The following is a 26,070-nucleotide window of genomic DNA, read 5'->3' on the forward strand; positions in this document are numbered from 1 at the left end:
AAAACCCGCGTGTGCGACCATTGAGTAACCCCATCTATGCATTGCCGCGCATGTGTTACCGACTAAGTGAGTTTCCCGAAGCAACACGATGTCTGGCGCCAATCTCTTGACATATTGCAGTACCACACTTCATTTGCTTTTGTCCCCCAGCCCGTTAACATTCCAACTCAAGATTTTGATTTCTTTGTTCCGCTGTATACCCATTGGTATCTAAGTGGAGTGCGATAACTTTTGCAATAAATGTGGACTGTACTGTCGCGACGAATCAAAGGATAACAAACAAATAAAAACAACCCCTCCCAACAACCCCCACCCTGCTGCCCTGCACTCTGGGCTCCGAACTGCCCATTAATATCAAATGCAGAGTGCCTGTCGCCCAACAAGTTACTAAAAGAAGATACTGGGGGAGGCCTAAGCGCCTCGTCAACCCCCTTCCCCATTGTTGCAAACTTCAGGTACTTAAAGTCTAATTGAGTCAAAGTACGGTATATCAGTTGCTGCAGTGCACAAGCTTACATGTCGACATCCCAGGTGTCACAAGTCTGTTAGTGATATTTACTCTATGGGATGAACAGGCGGCCGGGAATTAAGTAGAGTCTTAGTGGTGAAGTATGACTGTCCGTTTCAGTGATCTCTGGAGCCCCTCTCTGTTGACGTCTTCCATTCGTCCAACCAATTGGATGCCACCTCAGGTAGGTGGAAGAAGCGAGTCTTTCCATCGGCCTCGACTCTCAGACGAGCCGGAAAGAGCATGGCGTATTTGAGACCCTTTTCACACATCCTTCGTTTGACATCCAGGAATGAGCGTTGACGCATCTGCACGGCTTGAGTAAAATCGGGAAAAAAGTGATGTCTGAGTTGTCTATTTGGATTGGCAGAGCAACCCTGGCGGCTTGCAGGATCGTGTCTCTGTACCTATAGTTTAATAATCGGGCCAGTATCGGGCAAGGGGGGGCCCTGACCTCGGGCGACCCCCAGGCACCCTGTGAGCTCTTTCAATCACAAACAAATTGGACAGGCCCTTTGGTCACAGTTTCGTCGTGATCAGGTTTTTAATGAACAGGTCAGTGGGGGGACCTTCCGATTTTTCTGGCACACCAAGAATATGTATGTTATTGCACCTTGTGCGCCCCTCATAGTCATCCAGCTTATCTTCTGCAAACTTACGGAATGCCTGGAGCTCCTGGATTTCAGTCTGCAGATGCGAGGTATCTTCCACAAGGCTGGTCGAGGTGAGTTCCAGTTGTTTAACTTTTTCCCTGTATTTGGTGAGGTCAGCCCTGATCAGCGTCATTTCCAAAGAGAGAGTGTCCATTCGCTGTTCCATGGAGGTGCGCACTCCAGTAATGGCTTCCATTAAATCCTTTAGTGTGGGGTCCGGAGTGTCTTGCTCCATTCCTCCCCGCTGTTTGTCTCCAGCCCCTCTCCGCTCAGGTAAGTCCGTTTTTGGGCAGGTGTACCGGTCCAGTCTGCTCTGCTGGGTTGGTTTCACACCCTTCGCACCAGACGTGTTTAGGATTGTGTTGGCACCCCAGTTCGGTGGCATACAGTAGATTACTTCCACTGAGTTCAGACCTACTTCGCCAAAGTGCAAGCATGTTTTCACAATTATTCACAGCCTGGGCAGGGGCAGCTGGGTTGAAGACACAGAGACTGCCGTCTTTATTGGTTTCTGTGGTGTTTCACACTGTTCGTGGGTGTCAGGGGCCCCTCCACTCCAGGGTGGTCCCTGTTGTGCATTAGGAGCTTGTCAAATATGCGTGAGCCACAGGAGCCGGTGCAGCCGTCTATGATGAAGGGACAGCAGCTTTAGCGCAAGCGATTGAGTAGAAGGAGAGGGGGGGAAGCGGTGGAGCCACTCACGTCAGGAACAAAGAAAGTGCTGTATTTCGAGAGCGTTGCTCTCCACTCACGATTTCAGGCCTTTCTGGGTCATGTTGCTGCATGCGTCGCGGTCACCTCCACGCTCCCTTTCCCCCGCACCGCGTCTGGACTGTGCCCTATAAGGTTGTCACCAGTGCACAGGGTCCGCGTTTTAGGGGGAAGCACTGATGAGTCCGGGCTTTGGCGGCAGAGTTTTGCGCGATGGCAGTGGGCGCAGCTCCGACAGATTTCAATCCCTTGAGGTGAGGGAGGCGGGTCACGCCAGCCTGGTCAACTCCCGCAGCAGCGTAATCACTACTCAAGGCCCCGGCTTCCGTGATTGGGAGGGCCTCAAATGTCGGTCACCACAACTTCGGCCCCTGACGTCCGATTGACTTCGGGCTAACTGCGTTGAGCACCGCTACTCCTCCGGTGTGTGAATCTGGCACCGGAGGGTCGGATTAGTGTGGCGGATTGACTGTGTGGGGAGGGGGTTACGGAGACACTCTTAGTAGGCGGCCATACTGGATCGCCGCGAAGCCACGCCCCAACTGTGGGCTTTTTGAGGAGGCTGTTGAGTACTGCAAGTTTCCATTCATCCAGGAAAGTGGTGGAAGTGATGTAGGTGTTTATGTTGTGGGTCAGGGTGGTGCTTTTTGGTGATGCTCCCAGGTTGTAGATGATGTGGGGGCACGGGCCCCTGAGTGGATAGTCTGCATGATTGCTGCTGTGCTGTTTCTGGTGAGGGCTGTCCATTTGGTCAGGTGGCAGTCTTGGTTGGTGGTGGGTAGGTTAGCAATGAGTTCTTTGGGGTTGGATTGGTGTGCGAAGCTGCTGTAGATGTTTGTGATTTTGCTGTGGAAGAAGAAGTTGGATAGGTTGTTGCAGAGTTGTTAGCAGGCAGCAATGTTGTTAACAGTGGCTGAGGAAGAGTTCAAATCCTTGATGATCGAGAATATCTCCTTGCAGCCCTTGGAGCTTCTTTCGATGCAGTCCACTAGTGCTTTTTTTATTCGAATCTCTAATTTGCTGGTGATAGCGCCTGAGTGCAGTTTCTTTAACTAATTCTGTCTGTGGTGTTGTGGCTGCTCTCCATTTGCTTTCTAGCTGTTTACAGTATTTATTGTGGTGTCTTGGAGGTCTTCTGTGTACCAACTGGCATGCTTGTTTGATCTTCTATACTTGTTGCGTTTTATGAGTGTGAGGAACTACACCCAGTTCTTGATTCAGCTATTTTCTTTGTTGAGGCTGTCTGTGGGGCTAGTCTGATCAGTTCTGAGGGCGCTGGGCCAGTCTGCTTCTGTGATTTTGCCCCAGCTGCGACTTGGACCCCTGAATGTGGTAGGAGTGTTGATTTGAGATGTGTCAATGTGGATGTTGGGGTTGTTGGCCCATGTGAGCTGTGTGGTGGAGGTGTATTTGATGCTGTCACTTGTGGCGAAGTTTGGGTCCAGTGTGTGTCCTGGTGTGTGTATTGCTTCTGTGATGAGCTGGGTGAGTCTGATGTTGCTCAAGCTTTTGAGGAGTGGTGTGGAGCAGGGGTCATTTCGGTCTTCCATGTGAAAGTTGACGTCACTAAGAAGAATGCAAGCTTTGGAGTTGATGGTAAGCGGAGCGACAAAGTCAGTGATGAGGTTGGCAAGGGTGGCTCATGGTCAGAAGGTGAACATTTCGTTAAGGGTGAATTTTTCAGAGATTTGGAGCTTGAAGTGCTGGTGTTGCATGAACGGGCGACTTTCTCTGTGAATGTTGGGCATTTTAAGGATTTCTTGTAGATTCCTCCTCCTGGCTTGTGTAGGAGGTCCTGTTGAGTGATCTTGTAGCCCGCTGGGCATGCCATAGCGATGTCTGGAGGCGATGAGGGGTTGAGCTATGTCTCTGATGAAGAGGATGTCTGGCTCATCGCTACTCAGAAGGTTCCATATTTCGGTTGTGTGTGGTATATGGTGGGAGTTTAGGAGTTGTTGGTGCTTATGTGCTGTGTATGTTGGGAGGGGGTGTTAAAGGCATTGTTAAAATTTGTGTGGGTGGGTGACTGCTGGAGAACTGGCAGTGGATGCAGGTGCATACTCCTACTGTGGTGTGAGTTGAAGCATAGCAGCAGTTGAGGGAATAGATTCCGGGGTCTAGTGACCTAAGGAGTGCTGCAGAGTATCGCAGGGCAGTTATCGAACCAGGGTGAATGGTGCTAGGTGCCATCCAGGCACAGACGGGCTTGCCTTTGGCACACCAGTGAAGCAACTGCTGCGCATCCATGTTGCAGCTGCCATTAAGTAGGTCCTAGGACGGGGTAGGAGTCCAGGGTGCCGTGATGTGTTTTCCTGTGCTAATGGGTGATGGGAAATGGGTGATGGGAAATGGGTGATGGGAAATGGGTGATGGGAAATGAAGTCCTCTTGCTTGGCTTCTTCTTTTAAAGATGGTTTTGGCTGTGTGAGAAGTTGGCCTGGCATATGCTGGTCACTAGTTATAGTGGCCACCTTGTACCAGTCCAATTCGACTCTTATGGTAGATAGGCTTAAGACAACCTTTTAAAGAAAGCTATCCTAGTGGTAGCTGTGGAGAGCAGCCTTCAGGCTAAGTCTCAGAGGAATGTAAAGCAGCTTGTTTTACCTTATAATCTCTTGAATTACCAAATGAAAGGACACCACACAGGTATATATATTAAATATATAACTATTTATTACTAGACACACTCTACTAATCTCTTTATGAGATTAGAAGTCAGGAACATATGCAAATATCAACGGTTCACAATAAGTTAAGCACAAATATGGCTGGGGCCCTAGGGGTGTACCAGACCATATACTAAAAAAGAGGTTTAGGAAAGTCGACTTGCAAGGGGACAAGGCCTAGGGCCTGTAGAATCGCTGGGGCTTCACTAATCCACCCGAGGCAGGTAAGTAAAGGACCCACGTGAGACGCGTGCAGTGTGAGAACACAGACGCGGGTTCTCTATTGATTTCAATGGAGCAACTCGCGGTTGGATTTTTAAAGTTTAAGGGTACTTCTAGAGAGTCTACAAGCAAACCACTTACAAGGTAAGTAGTTCGAGGGCCAACACCCACAGGAGCACCGGAGTGCACGAGTTACCTCACCCAGGGAAGCCGGGTGCATAGGTGTCCTTTGGTGTCGGGTCGCGATGCTGTTTCCAAGGGAGATCACTGGATACTTGCTGCTTGTGACGACTGGAGAGGTGTCCGTTCGAATCCGACAATGGATTGGAGTTGCAGAAGACCTAGAAATTGAGGGGACAGAGTTCAGAGTCACTTGCCAGTGACCGGTGGCCAGCAAGATGGATGACCACAGCTGTCGCGTCTCTTCAGGTCGGTGATGGTGTTTTGTCTCTTTGCTCACGAGGTCCAGGAAGACTCGACGATGACCAGCAGCTGGATTCGGGAGGTCCGACGATGTTTGCAGCTGTCGACGGTGTCGACACCCGGATTGGAGCCAACAAGCCTTGGCAGCCGCAAGTCTCGTGTGGAGTGAAGATTGGCAATGCTGCAGACCAGCAAGGTCTGATGGACTTACCCAGTGAGGGTAAGTGAGGGCAGGCCCAGAGTAACCAGGTGAGTCCATAGAATCGATGTGGAAGTCTTCAGGTGAGTTACTAGCCAACGGGCAAGCAACCGCAAACACGCCTTTGCAGGAAAAGTTTAACAACAGCCCACGGTCACTTGGGACGGGGTAGGCTGCTGAAATTCGGTACTAGACCTGCTAGGGACTTGGACAACAAGTGGTCCAAAGCACAACTTCGTTGGACGTAGTTTAGGGCTTGCACTCGAAATCAGTGCACGGTTCCCTGGTATTGCTGTTCCTCGTCACTCGTGGGGTCCAGATGCCACAGCTTCGCTGGGGACTCAAAATGGCCATCGCGAGGTCAGGAAATCCGCTTCAGGGCACGCAGGGACTTCGGGCTCCGGCGGGAGCGGTAAAGTTTGCAACCGTTGTAGAGAGTTTTGGTGCCTGCCAAGCAGGGGAGTCACTCCTTGACTCCAAGGGAGATACTTCAGTCTTCCAGAGATAGTGGAACGTCGAAGGGCCAGGATTCTTCTTAGTTGAGCGTCGTCCAGGTGTAATCTAAATTGCATTGGCAATGTGTGGTATCTTATAGTGAAAGGATGGGAGGGACTAGCTCTATGACCACTCCTCTAGGAGGGTCAGGGTAGTGGGTGGTTACACCCACTTCCCTTTGTCCAGTTTCACGCCAGAGCAGGGGCAGGTAGCCCCTGAACCGGTTTGAGCTGGCATATGCACAGAGGAGCCTACTGCTCCCCCAGTGCAGGACTTCAAAGCACTCTAAGAGTGCACCCACCCAGCTCCAATACACTAAATCCTGTCTGGAAGGTGGTGACACCTCCCTGTGACAGGATGCCTATTGTTGGGCCTCCTCCACTGTGAGTTTCAGTCAACAGCAGGAGGGCAGCCCAGTGTCTGTGCTGGTGGCATCCATTTTGTGATGCCAGGGCTCTTTCAGATTTCTACCGTGTTTCCACAGTAGGAACATGTCGTCCCCTCTAGAAGGGTGGGATCATACGTGTGGGGGTATGATTCCAAGTTGTTTGACACCAAACACAACATGTTTTGATGCAGTCATTCCAAAGTTAACATTTACCGCTAGGTTATAATGCACTTAAGAGTATATGGTTTAACCGCATCCACAAACAGCCACAGAGAATAGACTCTGCCAGCTGCAGAGGGGCCCTGCTCATGCAGAGGCACCCCCTCACATTGTAAACCAAGCACCCTGCCCTCAGGATTGATAGGGCCTGGCTTAGGGGTGACTGATAGGTTTATATGTGTGTGTATGGTGAGATATGGGAACCTATACCTCAGTGAGGAGTGCTAACACTACCTCACCCAGGCTGCAGTAGCAGGCCTGTGGTGTCAGATTTAGTCTGCTTCCCAGGGGTGGCATAATACATGCTTCAGCCCCTGGTAGGCCTGTGAAGTACCTATGCCCTTGGTATATTGTTAGCTATGTTTCTTGTAAAAGAGCTGTTTCCCTGCAGGCTGAATTTAATATGTATATTATTTGTATTGTTTCTAGAACTTAATCCCCTTCAGAAGGGCCTAATAGGCCCGAAATGCATTGGGCGGGTAGCATAAAAAATAACAGTTTCACTGATTGAATTTGAATGAATATAACATTTGGATAAAAAAACGTTTCTGTGATCTGAAACAGAATAAATGTTTAATTTATCATGAAAATATGAGCCAATGTTTCATGGCATTTCAGTATGGAGTTTTTTGTATTTAATAGCATGGTTTAATGAAGAAATTGTATGAGTTAATTTCGTGAATGTGAATTTTGCTAAAACGCAGAGGTTACGGTGCACAGAGGTCAAGTTTCATTAACTTGAATTTTGGTACCATATACTAGGGGCTCATAAGGTACCACAGTATCCAATAACTAGTGCTTCTAATATGCACTCCAAGTTGTTTAGAGAGATCAGTGAGACTGGGGCCCTGATTAGCAGGGACTCAGCCAGACTATAGCCAGAAACCAGTGTTAACATCAGAAAAAAAGTGGGGGCAACATAAGTGCAGATCCTACTCTCCTACACAACCCCCCAAACACAGGGACATTAAACTAACCTTGACCAGTTGAGTCTTCGTGTTCTAAGTGGAAATACCTTGAGAGTCCATCTGCATTGGCATGTTGGGTCCCAGGTCTATATTCCACTGCATAGTCCATCCCCTGTAGGGAAATGGACCACCTTAGCAGTTTAGGATTTTCACCTTTCATCTGTTTGAGCCATAGGAGGGGCTTGTGGTCAGTCTGAACTATGAAGTGAGTGCCAAACAAGTATGGCCTCAGCTTCTTCAGGGCCCACACCACAGCAAAGGCCTCCCTCTCTATAGCGGACGTTTTTCTCTAGGGGTCAGCCTTCTGCTTATAAAAGCTACTGGCTGGTCTTGATCTTCATCATTCAGTTAAGACAGTACAGCTCCCACACCCAGCTCAGAAGCATCTGTTTGGACAATGAACTTTTTTGTGTAGTCTGGACTCTGTAAGATGGGGGTAGTGCACATGGCCTGCTTTAGGTCATCAAATTCCTTTTGACAGCTAGCTGTCCAGTCAACCTTCTTTGGCATTTTCATTAAGGTAAGATCATTTAAGGGGGTCACTATAGATCCATATCCCTTAACAAACCTCCTATAGTACCCAGTCAGGCCTGAAAAGGCTCTCACCTGTGTCTGGGTGGTTGGAGCTACCCATTCCATGATGGTTTGGATTTTGCTCTGCAAAGGTTGAACCTGGCCTCCACCTACAAGGTGGCCCAGGTACACAACCTGACTCTGTCCTATCTGGCACTTAGTGGCCTTGATAGTGAGGCCTGCTTTTTGCAGGGCCTCTAAAACATTTCTGAGGGGACCAGGTGATCCTGCCAGGTGGAACTAAAGACAGCAATATCATCTAGATAAGCTGAGCAATAAGTTTCCATACCTGTCAGAACTTTGTTCACCAACCTCTGAAAAGTGGCAGGTGCATTTTTCAAACCAAAGAGCATCACCACAAAGCGGTAGTGCCCACCAGGGGTTGAAAATGTTGTTTTGGCATTGGCATCATCAGCTAACTTGATTTGCCAGTAGCCAGCTGTTAGGTCAAATGTACTCAGATACTTGGCTGAGGCCAAAGTATCAATGAGCTTATCTGCCCTGGGAATTGGATAGGCATCAGTCCTGGTGACTGCATTGAGGCCTCTGTAGTCTACACAAAACCTCATTTCTTTCTTACCACCCTGGGTATGAGGTTTAGGCACAAGGACTACTCGACTAGCCCAAGGGCTATCTGAAGGCTCAATTACACGTTGTTCCAACATTTTCTGGACTTCAGTCCTGATACAGTCCCTGACATGGTCCGGTTGCCTGTAGATTTTACTCTTGACAGGCAGACTGTCTCCAGTGTCCACCTCATGGGTGCACCAGGAAGTCTGACTAGGGGTCAGGCTAAACATATGTCTGAACTGCTGCAGAACTTTCTGCATTCAGTTTGCTGCTCTTCTCCTCCTGTTCCTCATCAGTTGCCATGAGCAAGCCCATGTCAGCCCTGTCAACATATTGTTTCAATCTGTTGACATGGAGCACCCTAAGGGGGCTCTTGGGAGTTCCAAGATTCACCAAGTAGGTGACTTCTCCCTTTTGCTCAACAATTGTATGGGGGCCACTCCACTTGTCTTGGAGAGCTGCTGGGGCCACAGGCTCCAACACCCACACTTTCTGTCCTGGCTGGTATACAGTCAGCACAGCCTTTTGGTCATGCCAAGCTTTTTGTAGTTCTTGGCTTGCCTCCAGGTTTTTGGTTGCCTTCCTCATGTATTCAGCCATCCTGGAGTGGAGACCAAGTACATAGTCCATCACATCCTGTTTGGGAGGTAACTCCCAACCCTCCTTCACCAAACATAATGGACCTCTTACAGGGTGCCCAAACAGAATTTCAAAAGGGCTGTAGCCAACCCCCTTCTGTGGGACCTCTCTGTATGCAAACAGAAGGCAGGGAAGTAAAAGGTCCCATTTTCGCCTAAGCTTTTCTGGGAGGCCTTTAATCATTCCCTTTAGGGTTTTGTTGAACCTTTCAACTAACCTATTGCATTGTGAGTGATAGGGAGTAGTGAACTTGTAGTTTACACCACACTCCTTCCACATTGCTTTTAGATACCCTGACATGAAGTTTGTACCTCTGTCAGATATAACCTCCTTAGGGAAACCCACTCTGGAAAAAACTCCAATGAGGGCTCTTGCCACCACAGGGGCTGTGGTGGTCCTGAGGGGAATTGCTTCTGGGTACCTGGTGGCATGATCCACTACCACCAGGATAAACCTGTGCCCAGATTCTGTTAGAGGGTCAAGGGGACCAACAATGTCAATCCCTACCCTTTCAAAGGATACCCCCACCACAGGTAGTGGTATCAGGGGGGCCTTTCCTTTGCCACCTGACTTGCCACAGACTTGACAAGTGACACAGGAGCGACAAAACTCCTTTGTGTCCTCTGACATGTGTGGCCAATGAAAATGTGTAACAAGCCTGTCCCAGGTCTTGTTTTGGCCCAAGTGTCCTGCTAAAGGGATGTCATGTGCTAGGGTCAAGAGGAACCCCCTAAACTTCTGAGGTATTACAAACCTCCTGGTGGCTCCAGGGGTAGGATCTCTAGCCTAAGAATATAGGAGTCCCTCATCCCAATAAACTTTATGGGACCCACTAGCACTCTTAGCAGCCTCAGCAGCAGCCTGCTGTCTGTGGGGTTCAAGAGAGGGGCAGCACTGTTGCTCCTTACTCAGATCTTCCCTGGAAGGTCCCCCTGCCCCCAAGAACTCAACCTGATCAGGCTCAAGTCCCTCTGAGGCAGTTCCTTCTTCAGGATCTGCTTCTCCTCCCTCAGGAGGGGAATCTGAGACAGAGGGGAAGGCACTGCCTTAACCCTACTGCTCCTCCTCTTGGGTAGCACCTGGTCCATACTTTCAGAATCCAGAGCTGGTTCAGTTTGATGCATTTTGGCTTGTGACCTGGTCACAGCAAATACCTCTGCAGGTATGCCCAACATCTCAGCATGAGTCCATAACTATACTTCAGACCAGGCTTAAGCCTCTAGATCATTGCCCAATAGACCTTTGACAGGGAGGTCTGCACTAACTACTACCTTCTTGAGGCCAGTTACCCCTCCCCAGGAGGAATTCACAACTGCCAGACTATGGTTGGTCCTGACATTGCTTGCATTGGTAACCTGGTACATTTCACCCAGGATGATCTGCCCAGGGTCCACAAGATCCTCTGCCACCATGGTGACACTAGCACCTGTGTCCCTGAATGCCAAAGCCTGTTTGCCATTTATTACAGGCTGCTGTTTGTATTTGCCCAGATTACTGGGGCTCACTAGGAAGGACATATCAATGTCTCCATCACAAACCAGCAATGCCTGAGTGGGTACTCTGACTAGGCCAGAGTCCACTTCAGAACCCAGGGTCAACCCTACTACACCCTTATTCTGATTACCACCTCCACCAGTAGCTGCACTAGGGGGTACAGTTGCCTTAGGGGCAGGAGTGGTGGTGGTTTGGTCTTTGGACAGTGACCTTTCTGTTTACAGAATTTGCACCAGGGCTTGTTTTGGCCTTTTCCCTTTGTAGACTGTGGATCCCCACCAGATGCAGACTGTTGGGGCCCTTGTGAAGACTTCTGGTCTTTTGACTTATCCCCACCTTTCTCAGAGCCTTTAGGATCTTGCTTCTTAGTGTAACCCCCTTGGTTCTGGGTTTTCTGTCTCACCGTGGTTCTGACCCATTTGTCTGCCTTCTTTCCCAATTCTTGGGGAGCGGTCAGATCAGAGTCCACCAGGTATTGATGCAACAACTGGTTTTGGCAATTATTAAGGATCTGTTCTCTCATCATAAGATTATACAATCCCTTAAAATCAGTTACTCTACTACCAACCAGCCGACCCTCCAGAGCCTTGGTTGCACAATCTACAAAGTCTGTCCAGTGCTGATTCTGTGCTTTCTGTGTGTCTCTGAACTTCAACCTGTACTGCTCAGTGGTTAAGCCAAACCCATCTATTAATGCACTTTTCAGGACTTCATAGTCATCACCATCCTCTTCTCTAACAGTGAGGAGCTTGTCTCTACCTTTATCTGAAAAGGAGGGTCACAAGATTGCTGCCCACTGTTTCTGAGGGGGCTGCTGTATTCTACAGGTCCTCCCAATAGCAGTTATCCATTTGTGGATACCATCCCCACTCTGGTAGGGAGGAACAACCTTAGACAGGTTCCTATGGTCTGGAATGTAATCTCTGACTCTAGGGACACTGTTGCTGCCACCAGGGGGTTCCAACCCCTCTTTTCTAGAAGCTCTCTGGAGCTCAAAGGCTTCTTTATCTAATGTCAACTGCTTGGCTTTAAGGGAAAATCTTGCTTCCTCATACTGCAGCAGTTTGTACATTCTTTCAGTGGAGGTCTCTCTTCTATTAAAGTATGAGCTCCTCTGCTGGACAGATTCTCTGCCAGAGTAATATGAGTGGTCAGAGTCCCTAGAAAGGGACCTCCTAGGCCTCTCATCCACTCTGTCAGTTCTCTTAGGGAGAATTCCTCTGTCCTTTTCAGACCCATGTGGGTCTGGCCCTTCAACCACAGAGTCCTGGTCATCTTGATTTTCATCACCTGACCCAGACACTGTAATTGACCCACTCCCTGATTCAGATCTGTTAGCTCCTAGAGCCAACCTCAGATCCTCTGCTGTCAGCATATCTATCAGACCTAGTGTGGAGGGACTATGTCATAGCTTCAGGTGTCTTGCAACACACATGGCCTTCAAATCAAAGGTCATGTCCTTATACTGACGCTGGGTGGACCCACTGGCTCCATCCCTTGAGGACATTCTAGTGTTGTGCAGTGTTGTACTACCTACACTAGTTTGTGGCCTACTGATCCTAGCTTGAGCTTTAGCAAGGGTGTGCTATCCCTTCACAAACAGCTCTAAATTCAGTAGAACTTATTGATACTAAGCTTGACTGGCAAGCTGGAATCCCACCGCTGCCACCAATGTGAGAAGTTGGCCTGGCATATGCTGGTCACTAGTTATAGTGGCCACCTTGCACCAGTCCAATTCGACTCTTATGGTAGATAGGTTTAAGACAACCTTTTGAAGAAAGCTATCCTAGTGGTAGCTGTGGAGAGCAGCCTTCAGGCTAAGTCTCAGAGGAATGTAAAGCAGCTTGTTTTACCTTATAATCTCTTGAATTACCAAATGAAAGGACACCACACAGGTATATATATTAAATATATAACTATTTATTACTAGACACACTCTACTAATCTCTTTATGAGATTAGAAGTCAGGAACATATGCAAATATCAACGGTTCACAATAAGTTAAGCACAAATATGGCTGGGGCCCTAGGGGCATACCAGACCATATACTAAAAAAGAGGTTTAGGAAAGTCGACTTGCAAGGGGACAAGGCCTAGGGCCTGTAGAATCGCTGGGGCTTCACTAATCCACCCAAGGCAGGTAAGTAAAGGACCCACTGGAGACGCGTGCAGTGTGAGAAAACAGCCGCGAGTTCTCTATTGATTTCAATGGAACAAGTCTCGGTTGGATTTTTAAAGTTTAAGGGTACTTCTAGAGAGTCTACAAGCAAACCACTTACAAGGTATGTAGTTCGAGGGCCAACACCCACAGGAGCACCGGAGTGCACGAGTTACCTCACCCAGGGAAGCCGGGTGCATAGGTGTCTTTTGGTGTCGTGTCGTGTCGTCGTTTTCTATGGAAGCCGAAGAAGTTTTGCTGCTTGTGAAGACTGGAGAAGTGTCCGGTGGAATCCAAGGTTGGATTCAAGATGAAGAAGACCTGAAAGCAGAAGGGACAGTGTTCACAGTCACTTGCCAGTGACCCGGGGCTAGGAAGATGGAGGCCCACGGAAGTCGGGTTATTTCAGGTGATCAAGGGTGTTTTGACTCTTCAGCCATGAGGTCCAGGAGGCGTCGATGATCACCAGGAGCTGGATTCGGAGTGACCCACAAAGTCTGCAGCTTACTGAGGTGTCGGCAACCGGATTGGAGCCTACAAGCCTTGGCAACAGCAAGTCTCATGGAAGTTGAAGAAAGTCAGCAATGCAGACCAGCAAGGTCTGAGGGACTCATCCAGAAAGGGTAAGTCAGGGCAGGCCTGGAGCAACTAGGGGAGCCCTTTGGTTTGATGAGAGTCTTCAGGAGACCCACAAGCCAGCCGGCAAGGGATCGCAAAGACGCCTCATGAGTATTTGCTTCACAGGAGCCCATAGTCACTCGGGACAAGGTAGGCCTCTGATTTTTTAGGGAAATCCTGCTGGAGGCTCGGACCACATGTGGTCCAATGCACAAGTTCATAGAACGTCGTGAAAGGGTTGCACTCAACAATAGTACACGTTACCCGGGTATTGCTGTTTCTCGTCACTCGTGGGGTCCACTTGCCTCAGGTCTACTGGGGACTCACAGTGGCCATCGAGAAGTCAGGAAATCCACTTCTGGGACTGCAGGGACTTCGGACTCCGGCGGGAGCGGGAAAGTTTGCGACCGTTGATTCAAGTTTTTGGTGCCTGCCAAGCAGGAGAGTCACTCCTTGACTTCAAGGGAGATTCTTCAGTCTTCCAAAGGTAGTGGAACATCGAAGGGCCAGGATTCTTCTTGTAGAGCGTCGTCCAGGGATATCTAACTTGCAATGTCAAGGGTTCCCTAACTTATACTAAAAGAAAGGGAGGGACTAGCTCTATGACCACTCCTCTGGGAGGGTCAGGGGAGTGGGTGGTTACACCCACTTCACTTTGTCCAGTTTTTCGCCAGAGCAGGGGCAGGTAGCCCCTGAACCGGTTTGAGCTGGCATATGCACAGAGGAGCCTACTGCTCCCCCAGTGCAGGACTTCAAAGCACTCTAGGAGTCCACCCACCCAGCCCCAATACACTAAACCCGGTCTGGAAGGTGGTGACACCTCACCTGTGACAGGATGGCTATTGTTGGGCCTCCTCCACTGCGAGTTTCAGTCAACAGCAGGAGGGCAGCCCAGTGTCTGTGCTGGTGGCATCCATTTTGTGATGCCAGGGCTCTTTCAGATTTCTACCGTGTTTCCACAGTAGGTACATGTCGTCCCCTCTAGAAGGGTGGGATCATATTCCCACACCAGTTACTGCTGTGGGGGTATGATTCCAAGTTGCTTAACACCAAACACAACATGTTTTGATGCAGTCATTCCAAAGTTGCATTTACCGCTAGGTTACAATGCACTTAAGAGTATATGGTTTAACCGCATCCACAAACAGCCACAGAGAATAGACTCTGCCAACTGCAGAGGGGCCCTGCTCATGCAGAGGCACCCCCTCACATTGTAAACCAAGCACCCTGCCCTCAGGATTGATAGGGCCTGCCTTAGGGGTGACTGATAGGTTTACATGTGTGTGTATGGTGAGATATAGGAACCTATACCTTAGTGAGGAGTGCTAACACTACCTCACCCAGGCCGCAGTAGCTGGCCTGTGGTGTCAGATTTAGTCTGCTTCCCAGGGGTGGCATAATACATGCTTCAGCCCCTGGTAGGCCTGTGAAGTACCTATGCCCTTGGTACCTAAGGTACCATATACTAGGGGCTCATAAGGTACCACAGTATCCAATCACTAGTGCATCTAATATGCACTCCAAGTTGTTTAGAGAGAACAGGGAGACTGGGGCCCTGATTAGCAGGGACCCAGCCAGACTATAGCCAGAAACCAGTGTTAAGATCAGAAAAAAAGTGGGGGCAACATAAGTGCAGATCCTACTCTCCTACAGGCTGGAAACCCTGTAATGTCACTTCCTGTCCAGATAGATGATGGAAATTCAGTGATATAACGTCCTGTGCAGGTGGATGATGGAGGATCCAGTGAGGTCACTTTCTGTGCTGATGGGTGGTGGGGAAAATGATGAAAAAATACTAGTATCTTGGCAACTAAATACAGTCTTCTCTGAGTAGATGAAAGGCCTGTTCGAACCAATTCACAAGGCAGATCTCAAACACCTATCTTGAAAAAATGGCTTTATTATTGGCACTAAACTCCGCCAGGTGAATTCATGAGATTCAAGCTGTCATTTTTAAGGAAACATACATGCAATTCTGGGATGACAGCGTTGTTTTGAGAACTAACCCTGGTTTAATCCCTAAAGCCTCATCAGACTTTCACCGGAAGGAACCAATAGACCTAAAGTATTTTTTCTGAGATCTTACTAATGCGGTGGAAAGAGCACTTCATACTCTTGAGGTTAAATTAAAATTTTATATTGACAGAACTAAACTGTTTAGAAAAACGGACGAACTTCTGATAGGTTATCGACCTCCTAGGAAAGAACATGCACTATTGAGACACTGTATAGCTCGATGGATTTCATTGGCTATAGTCTTTTGCCACCATAAGTCTCGACGTCCTCTGGACGAAAAAGTCAGAGCACACTCCACAACAGATATATCTACCTCTACTGCGCTGTTTGTTGGAGTATCCTTACGAGACATCTGTAGATCCCCTCCATGGAGAAACAGGCATACATTTACCCAGTATTACTGCCTGGATGCCACAGTGAAAAATAAAGGCAACAACGGTTCTCATTGCAGTCATTTGCTAGAACTTGTTATTAATTAGGAGGCTAAATAGCCTCATGCGCTTCATGCCAATAGATAAACACATGATCACCCAATCCAATGGTGACAATAATTTATATATAAAAGTGTCAATATAGTACATACATAGCACATGAGCAAATTAATACCCAGTGCAGTGTGCCCCCAGTGTCAAAGCCATCACAAGACAAATCCAAAATCCAAAAGATAAATAATGGCTAGTATCGTAGTAACAAACAACAGTATAGGATTCCCGAAATATTCAACACTTTAATTTCAAAAAGTCCATTGTTTGTTTGTTTGTTAGTTACTTTAAGCGTGTCGATGATGTTTCGATCCCTAAACCAGAATACTTGGGTTTGATCATGACATAGAAAATGGGGGGTAAACTGTTATAGTTAATAGAAGGGGATTCATCAAAATTGGTAGACATGGGTGGTCAATGTTTTCAATGACATTTTTCAGAAGTAACTACAAAAGCAAAAGATAAAGGTTTTCTCTCACCTAGAGAATTCGAATTCTTCGTAAATTTAGCTCTATTTTCACAAAACAATTTCTCATGGAAGTCAAAGATTTTCCACTCTGCTTAATACGTGCCTGTACAGGCTTCAATACACTTGTTTGAATTATTTTGAAAAAGGCAAGCTTAACAATGAATTATATTAGATGCAAGAAATAACATATGGATCTTGTTGCACATTCACTTAATTCTATAAGGCATCATAAATTACGTGGCTAAATATAATATCATAGTTGATGCTCTATCAAACTATAATAAAGCAAATTAGATACATTTTACATATGTAAGCAATATTAAATGCAGTATACGTTTATAAATGAGACTTTATGAAATGCAGTGAGGGGAGCATAAGCAGAAAATACGAAGATTGTCACTCCCTTTTAAACAGCCTGCTATGCCATTGATCCTTATTGTGTTGCCCCTGAGAATGTATGTCTCCAGGGGATGGCAGTTGTTAGGGTTGGCAGAGTAGAGGTTGCTCTTGTGGTTGTTTACTTGAAAATGGAAAAAGCATGGACATCCAATATTATAGAATATCCAGTGCAATAACTAAAGAGTTTCAAAATGGTGTGGATGATGTGCTCTTTCATTTAGTCGGTCACATCGCTTAGTACCGGATCACATTCTAATTATGGATGCTGTTGCTTTAGGGAATGATGGAAAGGTTTATTTTGTATATGTCTCTGGCAGAAGTTTCTCCCTCTACTTGTCTGGCCAGACACAACTATGATTGAAAGCAGTGATCCTGAAAACAGTTATCTGCAGAGGAGCATATACTGTGGTCTATCTATTGCTGGGTCTCTTCCATTCCTGACCTACTACTCTCTCCTGTTGCTCTAGGAGCTGAGAGGAAAGGATGATGACAAGATTTACAGAGGAATCCACAATTATCAGAAGTTTGTGAAGCCCAAAGAATCGGCCCTTGGCAATGCCTCCTCTGGGTACGTTTTGCTCTGAAGTCTCTCATCTTGATTCTGTACTTATTTGAAATGTTTCTCAGTTACTAGTGAAGAAGATGCAGAGCTTAAGCTCTGCATCTTCTTCGGTGAATAACCGAAAATTACTTTATTATAGTGGTTCTTACTTCACTTCTGCAGTTGTAAATAATCATGGTTATTATTACCCACTTTAATGGTACATGGTTTACTCACCCCAGAAGGAGAGAAAGCTGAGTTGGCTTTGCCAAGTTTCAAACTTGTGGCCTGCATATGTTTAATTGGAGAGTGTTCTAAGCTCTCTTGCTAGCCATCTTGCTCTAAGCTCTCTTGCTATTCGAGTCAGTTGAACATGTTCATGTGTCCATTAGGGGGCTTGGACTGAACACTTTATTTTGACAACATTGTTTCTCATTGCATTTTTTGCTTTGAACATTTGCACTTTTTACTGATAAATCTAGTCTTTCAAGTGCTACATTATGTTGGAAGGTCCTTGATTGTAAATGTAAAAAAGACATTACACCTCGTAACCTACATATTTATTGTATAAGTATCTCATGAGTTAACACTGAAAGTTCTAAAACATTATACCTTTAAAAAGATGTCAAATGCAAAGATTTTAAAAAACATTCTGGGTATCCTGTTGAAATAACTCATCGTAAACATGAATTGCCATCAGTGGTGAATCAAACATGCTACTAGAGTAGCTAGTGTGGAATATAATAGATCCACAGGAGTTCCATGGTATGTGTTATGTAATAAATCTGGTATGTGGTGCAAGGAGACTTCACCTTCCTCTAATGGATGTTAACTGACTGGACAAAAAAATGACCTGTGCTATTTGAGGAGGAGTTGGTGGAAGACTTTGATGCTGCTCTGTGTGTGATGATTGGAGCAGTGTCCTTAGTTCTGTGAGGCAGGTTTCAAGAAACACCCAATTCAAAATACCCAGTTTCATATTGTTCATACAGAATCTCAAGCTCTGCATAAAAATATATGATTTCAACTGAGTGCCCCAGGTGTGGGAAAGGTGGTGTAGATTTTATCTGTATGGTAAAGAGTTCTGGATCAAGACAACAGACAATCTACTAAATGCAATGGGTGGGTGGAATTTACATTGATTGGGAGATGTTTCCACGATTTATGTCAAAATAGGAAATCAGGGCTACACCTCTTCAGATTCAAATGCCTGGCCCTGTTGTTGGTTAAAATAACAAATTTCTGTACCAGAGGTGGGCTCCTCGTGACAGGCTTGGTATGGTTGTTTGTATTTTTATATCCGAGTTATCAGTTCTTGTGGAAATGAGAATGCAGAGAAAGGATTTGTCCCACCTTTCTGATGAAAAAGCCCCTTGAGTTGTTACTTCCGATCCTTCACCCACCAATGCAAAGTAATTCTCCTTCAAACATGTATTGTATATGATGGACTCTTAAGTGTTGAATTATGTGGAAAATCATTAACCTAAGTCAGACAGTCAAAGATGGGTTTTTGCGATTAGGTATAATGAGTGAATCATTATCTGCACCTAATATTGGTTACTCTTTGCCGACCAATTGATTAGGTTGGTCCTTATTCTGTGAAATCTAGTTTTAAACTTCTCACATTTTATTGGACAGTAAGACACAACCTAACAGGCAGCATACATTATCGGTTACCGCATTCTTCAACATTTCCTGGGGGGAACTCCTTTTTACACAGTATAAGCTGGATGATACATGCTGCATAATTTAACATTTCTAAAGTAAAAGGAAATTCAGACTGCACCCCTGAGCTCTCTTCTTCTACCACCCCTATGTGTTTGCATATTTTGCCAATCTAGATTCAACACCCAAAGCTGTATGGGCCACATCTCTGTTTTGACAGTCTCTGTCAGATGGTAATTGATCGGCCTTAATAGTCTATGCGCTTTGTTCATTCTAGTCATGGCTACCATATTCCACAGTTTATGATACCATTCAAGCAGTACTGACTGATCCATTTGATTCCATGCTGCCAATATGAGATGATTTGCTGCAAGTAATATTTGCCCTAGGTATGATTTATCACTGCCTATGCCATTGGTTCCCAAACTTTTTCGACCCCCGGCTCCCTAGACCTATGTATGTGGCTCCTCACTGTTACTTTTTTGGGGGTGGGGGGCGAGGGGGGAATGTAAGCCCAGCCTCGCGAGTACTTCCATTTTTCTCCCTGAAAATAATTGGGATGAAGCTGGTGAAGATATTATAATCATATATGCAGAGTATTTCGTATTACTAAGGCAGACGCTCTAATGAAATATTCCTAGTTACACTTCTTTGCCCATGCCTTTTTCAGACAAACTTCTCAAACTTTTTTTTATCTCACTTACAGTACTAGACATTACAAAGTGTTTCTGCGCCCGAAGAATATTTACATGCACTTCCATTTCTACCCATGTCATACGTGCCAACACACCTGTCTCAGCAAGGTGACTCACTATTTTTTAAACCAAACACTGCTTTATTTTAGCTGTCTCCTCCGTAAAATTGCCTCCAATTCAATCAAAGCCAAATAAATTCCTGCAATATATGGTGTTTTACTTCCCTTTGCTCATGGAGAGAGCAGGCCTGTCTGAAAATGTGGGTGTACTGGAAGAAATGTTAACTGGAAGTACCTATGGTTTAAGGACACTGAGGGCCTGATTACGACTTTGACGGTGTGGCCCTGGGTCCGCTCCATCGTCGCACCGCCAAAGCCGTGGTCAGACCGCTTGCCAGATTAGGAGTTTCCTCCTGTCTGGCAGGCTGGTTTCTGGCATTCCCACAGCACTGCCTCATAAAATGGGCACGGCAATGGGAACGCCCCAAAAAGTTCCTGCACAGCATGGAGTGAGAAGTCCATGCCGTGCGGAAACTGGAGCGCATGCACACATGGGAGCACATGTTGTGCCCCCCTGAATGCATCCCCATGCGGAGGAGGCACAGGGGGCCTTGCAGGACTCCCTTTGCTTCTTCTCCGCCACAATGTTCATGGAGTAGGAACCTCCATGACTCCACCGGCGGAGAAGAAACTCGTAATATGCTTGGTGGGACCGCGGTGGTGTTCCAAGCATATTGCGGTCTCCTGACCGCCACAACACCGCCAGGGAACAGTTGTTCCCTGGCAGCTGTGGTGGGGCAATGGCAGGCCGCCACCCTAATCATAATAGAGCAGTCGGGCGTCAACCGCCGCCACGGCCCCACAAGTATGGCGGTCCTATTGACCGCCAGACTCGTTATCGGCCCCTTAGTGTGCTTGAGAGACAGGGCAACTTAACTTTCCTGATAGCTTGCATTGGTGTAAAATGCATTTGGAAAAAAACTAAACTATGAACGAGTCTAACAAAATAAATCAGGCGTGTTTAGCTTACTTTGGGAATATTGGAATGTGGGGATCCAGTGAAATATGGAGGACATCTCCCTCGATATGCCATCAATTAAGCACTACGTTTCCAGCTTTCGGCATGTCACTTACAAATCACCTACATCATGCGTTTAAGTCAAATTAGTTTAACTGAAGCCAACAAACCCTTCAACATTAAAGTGCTTGGTGTGCGGGTCCCCTGGCTAGTTGTGATGGCGCACCAGGGAGCCACTGCGCACTGCTTGAGACCCACTGGCTTAAGCCATAAAAGTGAGTACCATAAAAAAATAAATAGCTTATCATTTTTGAGCACATGGAATTATCGAATATATCAGTACTCAGCTACTCACAACCAAGGTTAAGATTACCACAACTACATAAATGTTTAAAAAAATCCTAATAAAAATCAATTTATTAAACATTAAGCATCAGTAGGTCCCTTGGCAGCAATGATGGTCCACATCAACCCCAGAAATTTTGCAGTAGCACATACATACAATGTAGATGTGTCAGAACTTAATATTCTTAAGGCAATTGTACAGCATGGTGTGCCCAGCTACACACTGGTGCAATCCAAAAGGATCGTAACCTAGTGTATGCTGGGCATGCAAACAGCACATGCTGGACAGTTTCCTTGTGTCCTTCGCAGCATGGGTACTCTTCACAAGATTAACTTTTTTCTTTTTATAGTACACGTTTTAACAGGGAGTGTGCCCACTCTAAACTGGTGTAAAGCTTCCTACCAAGAGGAAGAGGAACAGTGATTAGGTCTCAATACAACTCTAGAGCGGTTGTGGACTTGAAATTTAAGAAGTCACGCATCAGTGATGCACCCTCCCCCATCACCCGCTCTTCCGGCTGAAGAACGTGGGACCAATAATGCGTTTTCAGTATATCTTTTGAAGGAAGCTTGTCCACCTCTGGGCACAGGCCCAGGTCACCAAGGCCGATTCCCTTCAAAAGTCGCCTCAGTGAGGTCAGCTTGGGGACGTTGTTGGCTTTATCCAGCTTAATTAATTCCTCTAAAGCAGCTGCATAATGGCTCAGTTCTGGTGTGGTCCGATGCCTACGCCAATATAAAAAAGGTTGCAGAAGCAATTTCTGGGAGACCATTTTCATGCCCAGGTCTAACAAATAAGGGATACAGGGGGGTACAAGTTGGAGTCAGACCAGTTCTCTTATAAATTTGTTTTCAGATTTTGAGGTCTATGATATTGCCTGATCCCCATAACTCAATGCCATATATAACGGCCCCCAGGGCTTTTGCTTCATTGATTCTTAGAGCGGGTGCAACCGGCCTGGTGTTTGAAGCCCGGTGTTCTTTTAAAATGACTCAAATTCTCTGCCTATGTTTTATGGTTGCCATATCAATGTGCTGACCCCAGGATAGATTAGGTACAAGTTTGATGCCTAAAATAGTAAACTAATCCACCTGCTCTGATACGTCACTGCCGAGGGATAACTTCCCTTTAAATTTCTTGGAGTGATTGAATGCCATAAACGTTGTTTCCGCAGTATTTATCTCTAGGCCGCGCTGCATGTAAACGTCATCAAAGCTAGCTAATAATTTTTGTGACCCACCCGGCGTTATAAAGATTAAAAATGTATCGTCCACAAATAATGGCAGCGGTATCTTTCCTTTTGCCAGAACGGGTGCTTTGGCCTCTACTAACGAGAGGTGATGAACCAACCCATTAACACATAGAGAGAATTAAGATAGGGGCCAGTACGCAGCCCTGCCGAACACCCTTTAATACAGGAATTTTATCTGTTACTTGCCCCTGTGAGCCCTACCGGATCTGGGCAAAGTTATTCTCATGCAACCTAATAACCAGAGATAATATATCAAGAAGCATCCCCATCTCCTCCAAAACTGCCCATAATCTTGCACTTGGTACCAGATCAAATGCTCAGCTTACCACTTCAGCACACCACATCAGCACCTATGGTCCCAAATTTGACTAGCTAATAGTGTCTCACTTGCCCTAGTGCCCATTCAAAGGGGCACCAAAGGCAGTGAAAAATGGGCTGCACGGAGGCAAACCAGAGCGACAACGACCATTCAAGATCCATTTCCTGGAGAATGTGGATTCCTAAAAATCATAGAATGCGCTTGTGGCACAAATAGAGCGGTGGTAGGTCCAGTGGGCTTGCAAACGAAACATCCATTGCGGAGGAATAAAAATAGGGCCAAAATGCCGCAAATAAGGAATACAGAAGCAGGAGTGCTCCCGAATACTCTGGAGAAAAGAGAAGGGATAAAAGCCGATATTACTCCAAAGATGGTTTGCAGTGAACTGACTAAGCCAGAACCGACAGCTTTAAAAAAACAAAAAAAACAAAATGGGCAAGGCCTGCCATATTAGATACTTTAAAAATACAGTGCATTAATTTGCCAAAATGTAATGGGAGGTTAGTGTTTAATTGGACTGTATCTCACTGTATGTCCTTGCATCCTGTAATATGAAAGTTTCTTGAGCAGATTGTGGAAATCCGAAATAATTTCCGTTAGCATAAGCTGAAGCCATCTTGGTTGTGGCATCCATTTTGTTAGCTATGTCATTCTTCCGTCTTCACTGTTGCTTGCTCGTCTATTCTGCTTGTGTCATCAGCTTTAGTTAACTCATTCTGTACTGAGTCAAAGCAATGTATTGGTGCTGAGAAAAGGCCTGTAGCTGCTGGAATGCACCTGGCTAAAGATGTAACTGTCAATCATTTGTACTGTCGTAAGCAGTCTGTTCTCCCTCCCACTTTGCTGACTAAGTGATTACCCATCTGCCCATGTGGCTGTATTTATTCCTGTGTAGGCTTGTACCTTCTATTTGTAACTACATGCTTACTGTGCAACAAACTCTGTATATAAGCACCATGGTCTGTGTATTCAATGTACTACCTCAGGCAGCACTTGAGAGTGCTGTGTGGACGTAGTCCCACTCATGAGTGATTAATAAACCTATTTGAATTCCAGCTTCAGTGCCAATCTCTATTTTGTTGGTCTACAGACCAGTGGACAGAGAAGGGTGACCCCTGCACCGGTGTGCTCATTAAAAAGCACATTTCCACAGTTGGTGCCGGATACGTGGGGCCTCATCGAGGACATGGCCGTCCGAAGGAGTGGTCTTGACGGAATAGTGGAATATTGCTGAGGAGACGTCCTGCATGAGGAGCTCCTTGTCTTTGTAGCCAAAGTGATTTTTCTGGTTTTCTCGATTTGACCCTCCAGGTGTTGGCCGGTCCCGACTGAGGTATCCTTTGGTGTTATTTTTGCAGTGACCATTAGGTCGACCAAGAGATTGGTAGTTGGAGGTTGGAGACTCTTGTTTGGTAAGGTCGCTGAGTCTGCACTCTTGTTTGTTTGGCCAAGATTCTGGTTTTGTTTGTTTGATTTATTTTTTGCAAAAGATAAAGGCAGGTAATGCGGAGATTTTTCTCTACTTTTGAATATTTTGGAAAAGCAATGTTTTACAAAAACTTCGTAGCATGCTTGTTTCCAGCATACTCCATAGGTTGTTGCTGTCTTGGTGGTACCAATATGGATTTAGAAAGAAGTCAGCCGGCTCCCCCAGAGAGGACACCTAATAGACATATGTTTATTAAATACAGTATTTCTTCCATAATGTATAGTACACTGTGGAACAAATATACGAAAAAGGATCCTGATTTACGATGGCCTGTAAATGGGTCATTTGACTTTATAAAGATTGAATATGTAGAGCAGTGTTTATTCAAGAGAAAAGTCGATAAGATATGTTTGATTGTGTACAAATGTGGGAGAAAGAAGTGCAAGAGAGAGTGAGGAAAGAAGAAGCTGTAGCAGAAAAAGAACAGCGAAAAACGATATATCAAAAAGCATTGGAATTAAAAAATAAAGAGATGAAGGCAATAAAAGAAAAAGAGGAAAGGGAGGGTCATTTAGAGATAACTGGCCAGTACTCTATTAGGTGCCTCATTTATCCCATACTTAATAAACCTCAGGATGACTCCATTTTGTTAGATCGACCTCCACCCCTGTATAAATTTCCCTCTGCCCCTGAGAATGATCTTTCTGAAGGAGAACATTTTTCTTCAGACGATAAAGACTTAGATAAGCAAGATGGGTGGCAGACTCGCTCTACTTTGGCTACTGACGAAAAAGCCACTATCCGATCCACTGCTCGCAAAGATGCTCATGGGACTACTTCTGCTTCAGACCTTGTAGTGCTGGTTCAGCAGTGGAAGGATTTAGAGCAGTTATATTTTGCAGAGAAGTTTACCTGGGAGGTAATACTTAGTTTTAGAAACGTTTCTAAAAACTTAGAGCCCAATGATATTAATTCGGATTATAAACAATTAAATGATGGAACTTTCCTTTTGTCAAATATACCTGATCTAATTAGGCAAGTAGTTAAATTAAGACATGATACACTATGTTTAAAAGCAGAGCAAAAATCAGCTAGTAAAGTTAAAACTGCACAAACAGTTCAGACCACAGTGCAAAAAGATGACGTTTTGGGGACAGACAATAACCCTTGTGATACTGTGATTACTGTGAAACCAATGCGTGAAGCTGCGCCTTTGTATGTTACTCCGAAGGGTGCGGGAACAAGTGCCTATAAAGATTCAGATGATGCAAAGGGATATTTTGTCTATAATTGGGTCTATACTCCTTGGAGTAGAGCAGATGTTATGGCTCCTAAAGCCGCTTTGCCTGATCCGTGGAAAAATCCTGTCGCTTTCTATGAAGAAGTAGGAGTCATTCGCTCCTGCACTATGACTTTGCCAGATATCGATATGTTTTTTGGACTAATTTTGTCCCCTGATATGTGGAGAACTATTCGGAAAATAGATGATAATGTAGCATATGGCGATACTTGGGTGCATTTAGAAGAAATAGATGCGGCTAGAGAGCCTGCACAGTAGCCTCAACAGGAGATATTAGATCTTCCCAAAGCTATTGTAATTAAGTTGAAAACTCTCATACCCGCTAAGAAAATAGATTGGACAACATTAGCGTCTTGTAAACGGAAAGCGGATGAGTCCGTTTCTGATTTCTTTACACAATTTGAAGAGACATTCCATGACTTTAGGGGACAGTCCTTGACAGATGACACGGGTAAGCATCTGTTCGTAGCCAAATTTGTCGCTAACATGTTGCCAGAAATAGCTAGTCGCCTAAATGCCAGCGAGAGTTCGTGGACTACGTCTTCCCCAGTCTCCCTTTTGACTATGGCCCAGTATTATGAGCGTCAGGAATTGTAAGCAAAAGGCAAAGAGGATAAGAGGGTAAAGAAGGTAAAAA

At 45.9% G+C, this 26,070-nt stretch overlaps 1 protein-coding gene across 1 annotated transcript in view; it reads left to right on the top strand.

Moving 5' to 3' along the window:
- Nucleotides 1–26,070, top strand: part of LOC146871801 (uncharacterized) — a gene marked incomplete at its 5' end in the record, with an annotated part of 718,460 nt that overhangs the window by 371,685 nt on the left and 320,705 nt on the right. Inside the window, one exon of the mRNA XM_085651438.1 lies at nt 17,337–17,437. The remainder of the gene's footprint in view (nt 1–17,336; nt 17,438–26,070) is intronic.

This window comes from Triturus cristatus, chromosome 1_1 (genome assembly GCF_964204655.1).
Source record: "Triturus cristatus chromosome 1_1, aTriCri1.1, whole genome shotgun sequence".
Classification (NCBI taxonomy): domain Eukaryota; kingdom Metazoa; phylum Chordata; class Amphibia; order Caudata; family Salamandridae; genus Triturus; species Triturus cristatus.